Consider the following 7,847-nt stretch of genomic DNA (forward strand, 5'->3'; position numbering starts at 1 on the left):
ATGACACAACGACACAAACGGAACATATAAAGTGCGATTGATTGAAAGATTAGACTTCTGCAATATATATTTCATTCGTAACTAAAACAGAGTTTTATAAGATAGAAAATGGTGGAATATACGACCTCTTATTTTGAATGAGTTGGCATGCACGAATGCTTTTATTTTCTACACAACTTTCAGTTTGAGACGGAGACGAGGAAGGGTGTTCACACATTTGCATGATTATCACATCATCGTTGTGTTGTTAATGTTAATCAATAAATTTTACCAATATCTGCTTTATTCTGCAGTCTTCGGCTGCAGAGCTTGGCAGACTGAGGGCAGAGGCAACCAAGCTGGCTCCTCCTGCTGGCGTCGAAGTGCGGCTGTAAAGAGAGGCTGTTACGTTTCAACTAGTAGGGCTCGGTTGCCCACCTCTTGATTTTTCCCACTCGTCACATCGCCGACTCAAGAAGCTGTTAGGAAGCCACTGAACACCGTTTGCCATCACCGATCTGGAAGTGTTCCAGCGTGTATTCACTGTGTGGTGGCATTGAAGCAGTGGAGGAGGCGTTCGGTCGTTTTCATCTTATATTTCACGTGACATGAATGGTGATTGGAGTTTGCTTGACACGTGCCAACTTTGCAACTATAGTGGCGTGCGCATCTTTCTTTATAGGCCCTGATTTCAGTCTTCAAACAAAGCTTATACGTATATCTTTCTCACCCTATACTACGTTTAGCTGTTTTAATTTGCATTGTGCACTTCGGAGCGAGTGATATGAGGCACTTATTAGGCGCTAGTGTTCTGCAAAGTAATGTCCGTGGTTTTATTGAGGTAATTAGTAACATGCAATAAAGCGGACGTGCGTCTTCCAGCGTGTCTGAGACCATGTGTTCGAGTGCCGAGACCAATCTTGTTCTTTTGTATCACTATCTCCGTAAAGTGTCAACTGTAAGTCTTGTACTGTGCATTGAATCGTCATGCCTGACGAAAGTAAGAAATAATCCATGCATGTTTCTGCAGGGGAGCCCGAGCTAGTATATAGAGCTGGAATCAGTTCGCTACAAGCATTTACTGTGAGAGACTAGTGACGAGAACTCGAGCGTACTTGAATTAAACGTGACGGAGTTTCGTATATTTCCCTCAACGGATTCTCATTCCCTTTTAAAGAATTGTATTTAAGTTTCTTTTTTCACGGGAGAAATGTCAATTACGCAGTACCACGCGCTCGACATAAACTGTTAGGTATAGTTATTTATCGCACTTGTTACCTTGGTATGTAATGCTACACCGACAGTCAGAAGGCGTTTCGTTTTTGAACTAGAAATATAACAGTATGTATCAATCTGATCTTAACCACGCCTTGATACTACTATGCTGGAACTCAACGGACACAATGAGCTTCCCAGACCGAAAACAGTAGTGATGTTAGGATTAGCCATGTATATAGATTGCCTAACTCTATTACGATGACATATTGACACAGTGGATGTTGGCGGCATGTATTTGGAGGGCGGAGGGCAATGAAGGACTAGGCGCACTGACAATTTCTAGTAATTTTGCCTCCTTAAAGTGAGTTTCATTCGTGCAGGAACCACTGACCTTGTGTTAGCAGCAGAATGTCATAGCCACAGTGACACGTCAATAAGCCGGAGAACAAGTTCGTTGTCGACAGATTTGTGTTTTTGTTGCCTGTAAGTAAAAATTGCAATAAATGAGCGTGTAATGGCAAAAAGACTGTTTGTGGCCTTTTATTGAATACAGTGCATGCTGTGTATACAAGAAATGCAAAAATTTAACACTCCCAGGGTTAGTTTAGTAGCAAAGCATAAATACCCCAGAAGGTGGATGGCAGAACGGCGCCGCAGTAGCCCAACTAGAAAGAGTATCGCTTTATCCACTTTCATGTCCATTCATTTAGCAGCTCTTCAATTCAATTAGTAAGTAAAGTGATTTACCCTATTTTGTCCTTGTTGGCTTTTTATGATATGGTTAATAAAACTCAGGCGTCTCGGTTCCTCTTCTTCTCGATCATTACATTACGAGGGTCTCGAATCCGGCAACATTGATGCCTTTAGGTATATTGTGTGCGTTTATAGGCCGGTTGCCGTCACCCAAATAGATCACGTACTCGTGCCGCCTGCGACAAAACGGATGTTCCACATACGACGCCTAGGTTCGTGAGTGGTGGCGCTGGCTAACACTCCCAGGGTTAGTTCTAGCAGTAAACCGCAGAGACTGAATGGCAAGCAGGGGCCGCCGCAGTAGCTCAGTTGGCAAGAGCATCGCACGTTTGATGCGAGCACGTCGGTTCGTATATTACCTGCGGCCAGTTCGTCCTCATACACTTTCATTTCCATTAGTTTCTCATTTCTTTAATTAGGTGTGTAATTTCACCTATGTTGCTCTTGGTGTCCTTGTTTGTTGCCTTATGATATGGTCAACAAAAATGGGGCCCCTCGGTTATATATATATATATATATGTATATATATAGAGAGAGAAAGGGACGTGAAGGAGAAGGAGGAGTGGTATTTTTCGACAAAGAATGCGCCCCCCCCCCGAAATATGTTTCTCGCTACGCCACTGCCTTCGTAGGCTAGAGCCGCACTTGTCATCGGCTTCCCACCAATGCCAGCGTATCATCGATATCGCACTCTCCTATCGCCGAACCTCGCCCTCTTTTGGCGGTGGTTCAAAATCTTGGGCATGCATTGCTCACAAAAGAGCCGATAACCGAGATGGCCACAAATTAAGGTGTGAACCGAACCTGGACTAATGTTCACACACTCTGCCAGTTCATCGATACTTATTCTCCGTTCTTGCCTAATCAGCTCACCGACCCTTGTAATCGTGTTGGGCCTGATTGCATGGTGGCTTTGGCTAGGTCTTGGATCGTCCTTGCAACTTTCACGTCCATGTTTGAAACGTTTGCTCCAACACTTTACAGTGGCCAATGAAACGAAATTTTCAACATAAAAAACAGCCACAATTAAGGCTACTAATTTCCCTTGGGAATCACCTGCGGCAGTCAAAAACGTTGTTCAACTTTTGGAGCGTCCATTATGTCACGTAACCATGCTCAACCAAGTCTATCAGAGCATTAAAGAACATTTATCCTCACACCTGCGTGTCGTTTTTGTAAATGAGAGATGCATGTGTGCTACGCGTATGCCTGGCAGATCAACCAAACCATTATTGCGTATGGTGGGTTGGCTCACTTTCATTTGACTTGCCCTATAGTACACTAAAAATTCGAAGATACAATGGAATATACAAATGCGAAGATACAGCTTCATAGAGGGCAAAAGAAGTGTCACTGGAAAGAATGTTCACTGCTCATATGTGCACAAATTCTCGCAACATGGGAGGGAGAGAGAGAAAACAAGGATAGGAAAAACAGCATCCGGTTTGCTACCCTACAATGGGAGTTGGGGAAAGGACAAGAAAATTGAATATATGTATAAGTCTCCAATAAATCTAGGTATCTAAGAAAAATCCAATGTATTCATTGCAGCAAACAAGGCGAATAAACATGTTGCGAATCACAGATTACAGAATACTAAGGCCTCCTGATAATCGCGGTCTACGGGAGGCGGCGCGCTACCTCCCCGTTTTCCTCCCTTGCACACACAAGACTGCGCCACCATCGTGGGAACGCATGCCACTGCCCTCCACCGCCCCTTTTCACTCACACATACAGCATGCGGCGTGCGGTCACGATGTTACCGCCCTCTGACTTTATACGCAACAGGAGGGAGACGGGGACGGCAGGAATGCGCCTGGTGTGTCCTATAGGAGAAAAAGAAAGAAACAAATAAAGCGCCGTAGCACAGTACGTCACGAGCCCATGCCAGCTAGCCGGCAGGTTATGCTATTGTGTCATTGGGCCCACGAGAAGTGCAGATAAAATAAGATGCCAGAAATTTCATGGGTGCTCCTTTTTGTTCACAAGAGACTGTGGAAGTGTTCTTGAAGTGCACAGATGACTTACCCTCGCCTCCTCATATAGTTCCCACGCTTACGCCGATTACGTCGCTTCGTGGTCAATCTCTCGGCCCTGTGGAGCCTTACAATACCCTTACCACGTTGAAACTTCCTGTTGGATCCTGAGACGTCAACACCCTCTACTGTAGTCCCGTAACTGCCGCAACTGCGCGCTCCTACCACAGGTCAAGATACTCAAAAAACGCAAGCGGTCGCGTTTAGGCGGCTCCAGACAAACACATACCCACACCCAAGGTACATTAAGAGAATCGCAGCGGGCAATTGTGAAAGCGACCAACGTAGGCTCTGTTCGCAAACAGAGACACTCGCACACATAATGTAGGAATGCACGTCGCTCCCACCTTCTCAACCCCCGGTCAGCAGCGAGACTGACTGGACAGCCTGGCTCAGGTCCGGGGACGTCACCCGACGACGTCAATTGGTGGACTGGGCAGAGAAGGACAAGCAGGCCCAGTGCCTTACTTGAGCCCGAACCCTTAGCCACCTCCCCCTTTCTATAAAGCTTACCACCGCCAACACCACCACTTCCATTTAAGACATCTTCACCTACGTGATCGACACCACCGTAAACTCCGAGCAACGGAATGACCTTCTCTGTCTCCTCGACAAATTTCCCCGTGATTTTGACTGCCATAGCGCTTCTCTGGGCCGAACGGAAACTGTGTGACGGTATTAACACCGATGCTCAGTCGCTGCTAGAGCAGCGACCATACCACGTATCATCGACAGAACGCCGCGTCATTGATTACCAAGTAGGTGAAATGCTAAAGCGCGGTGTCATTGAACCGCCAGCTGTTTTAGTTTGAAAGTAGGATGGCTCGGTCACTTTTGCGTCGATTACTGTCGCCTAAACCATCGTCAAAACCTACGCCAGACTACGTGTTATAGATATTATTGGAGCGGTATGTATACACCCCTCTGCAAAAGTACATTCGCTCTGGCACACAATGTCAACGCCGCAAGCATTGTCCTTGTCGCTCGTCTGGACCAATGGAACCCTTACAGTGCCCGACCTTTTGACCGGCTTGGGATATACCTATACAGGCCTCTGACATACAGAGCTGCTGACAATCGTTCGGTCGTCGTGGCTATAAACCACCTCACGAGGTATGTAGAAACGGCCGCTTTGCCAGGTGCGACGGCTCCTCACGTAGCCTCCATCCTGCTTCAACGCTTCGTTCTACGTCACGGCGCCCCACGCGAACTTCTGAGCCACCGATGCCGCGTCTTTCTCGCCGATGTCATTCCAGAGCTTCTCACTGAATGTCGCGCTATTTATCGCTGTATGAACGCATTTCGCCTGCAAAAAAAACGGCTTGACAGAGCGCTTCAACCAAACTCTTGGCGACAGGCTTTCGACATATGTCGCCTCCAACCACACCAACCGGGACCGCGACATTCCTTACGTAATATACGGCTGCAAAACGGCGCCCCAGGCGACGACGGGCTTTTCTCCCGTCTTTCTACTGCATAGCCGAGAACCGTCATCTCCCATTGACACTATTCTTCCTTACCGTCCCCAATTTACAGAGGGTAGAATGGATTCCAAAGCCTCCCGGTATACAGAATAATGTAGACAATTGGCATGCGCACTTACAACACAAGAACAAGCGCTGCAGAAATTGACGATTTGCAAAAATGCTGTTGCGCATGCCCGAACATGGCTCTCACGAGCGCCCTATATAGCATCCATTTCATAGCTGCTATGTCGCATGCAATCTGTCCTAGTCGGCGCATGCGCTCTGCCCTAGCGGATTAGTCGCGTAACGTTTTGGACCGCAATGTCCCCCGAAGAAAAAGAAAGCGCCAGGACGCGCGCTGCTGGAAACACTCGTGCCGTGTACCGTGTTGGCATTCTACTGGTAGCTCGATGTCGGTGCTGTGCCGAAAACATGCGTAGCGTAAGACCAACTCCACTTTACGATAGGAATCCGCCAGCGCTTCGTCCGGGTCGTCCAGACTGCACCGTGAGCCGGGCAGTTGCCGCCTTTCATTGATGGCTAGCAAATTTAACACAAAAGCTGTGCGTTACACTTTGACGACACTTAATTAGATCAGGCCGCTTACGAAGTCTTCTTGCAACGTCGGTCCTCCCTTGCTGGTGGTGGCCGCGCGTACCTGACTTCACGTACTTCAAAGGCGCGGCAACACTGGGTCGATACGAGACCGACAAGACATTCACGCCAACGATTGACCGACTATTGTGCGCCACCTAAACGATTTCATCATACCAAGTGACAACGGTGCCACCTATACGAGCGCTAGTTCTCATACTGCGACGGGCTTTCTTGGCGACGGCCTCGGCAAAATCAGCATGCCAACCATCGTTCGACCGAACCCCACGCCATCAGCCGTCGAACCGACAACACGGTAGCGACAGCGTCTTCGCTATTATATATAATTATACGTGGTCAAAAGGAGCCAAACACGCCTACCAAGTTGAAACTCACCAGCTTCAACCATATCAAGCCGTGCCTACGAAGTTTGAGCCAATGTCGATCCTCTTCAGCGAAGGCTAAGCCTGGCGCCGTCGAGTTCGTGCACCCTCTACCGGTGGACCTGAACTGAACTGTACGGAGTTAGGTCGAACGAAACTGCTTATATAATGAAGTTCTGGCCTTAGCAATTTCAAATCAACTATACTTCACTTCGCATGGCACGCACACCATGACCGGCAATCGGCGACACAGCGCTGTGCCAACATCTGTACGTCACCTTATACCTGCAGGCTGTCGGGAACATTCGCTATGCGCATACGGGTGGGTCCGTACGTGATGCTTTGCCGACACATTTCACAATCTCGGAGGTGCACTGTTTGCCTCCGCGTCAAACAGTAAACAAGAGACGGTGCATTCCGTATACCGCAGCATAAACATCCGTCTCGCTCAGTTATAGCAACGCCGTGTGAGCGATGGCATCCGCGCGTTTTCGAGAGGGAATAAACAGCCTGGAATTGAGCGCTCATGAGAGCGCAGTTTTCTCTAATAATGCTCTATGGCACGCGCGAAATGTAACTATGATGGAGTTAAAGAAAACCGTCCATCAGTGATAAATTAACAGCCCGTAATATGTGTATCTGGATCACAGCTGCCGTTGCTTAAGTGGCTCGGCCGTTCATATTAACAGGCCTCGGGGTGTAACCACATGGCACATAGGCACATATATGTATGTTTTGCTAGGTCTTTTCATTATTCCATATCAGCCATGCACTTCTTCCACAATATTTGACGATAAGAATGATCGCGGTGGTACATGTCGGTATAAACAAGTGCGCGCGTTGATAAATCCGACGCAGAAGGCTGCGCTCGAAGGCTTCTTGAATATGCGAAATGTCTAAATACTGCGTGAAAAGATTACAAAAAGCAATGTCCCAGTATAGAACTCAACGAGAAATTCCTATAGGCAGCCGCGTCGCCCACCAGGAACTTGGCGTGCCTTTATCGGCCGCACTGCATGTTTGCAGAACAGCGCACTCAGGCCTGCTCACCCAGCCATATTGTTTCTCAATATATTACCTAGTAGAAGGAATCTGGCGCTGCTGCGTTAGAGTACACTCTAGCTGCGCTGTGGTATGCATGAGAATGCCGGTATATTGTGACTTCGGATGGTCATCGTTCTCGGACAGCAAGAGAAGCAAATTTCCGTCTGTCACAATGACTATTTAGCTGCTACAACAGCACGTAAAAAGCTGATTTATCTTTATTATTACAGAAAAACATGGTTTTGTTTACCTATGAAAACTTGTTATTGCATGTGCAATTATATGAACACAAAGGAACTTTCCTGGTCAAAGCACTTTGACACAGTAATAGGAAACTGTCGCCGCAAGTTGTTTCTAAGACGCGTATTAAAATC

At 47.4% G+C, this 7,847-nt stretch overlaps 1 long non-coding RNA gene across 1 annotated transcript; it reads right to left on the minus strand.

The window, feature by feature from the left end:
- Positions 1-240: 240 nt before the first annotated feature.
- Positions 241-6,881, minus strand: LOC139053414 (uncharacterized). Its single transcript, XR_011510463.1, has 4 exons — positions 6,443-6,881; positions 3,680-3,776; positions 1,589-1,678; positions 241-368 (listed from the first exon to the last, which is right to left on the minus strand). It is a non-coding gene; the product is annotated as an uncharacterized lncRNA (long non-coding RNA).
- Between the last annotated feature and the right edge of the window lie 966 nt (positions 6,882-7,847).

This window comes from Dermacentor albipictus, unplaced genomic scaffold (genome assembly GCF_038994185.2).
Source record: "Dermacentor albipictus isolate Rhodes 1998 colony unplaced genomic scaffold, USDA_Dalb.pri_finalv2 scaffold_118, whole genome shotgun sequence".
NCBI classification, from domain to species: domain Eukaryota; kingdom Metazoa; phylum Arthropoda; class Arachnida; order Ixodida; family Ixodidae; genus Dermacentor; species Dermacentor albipictus.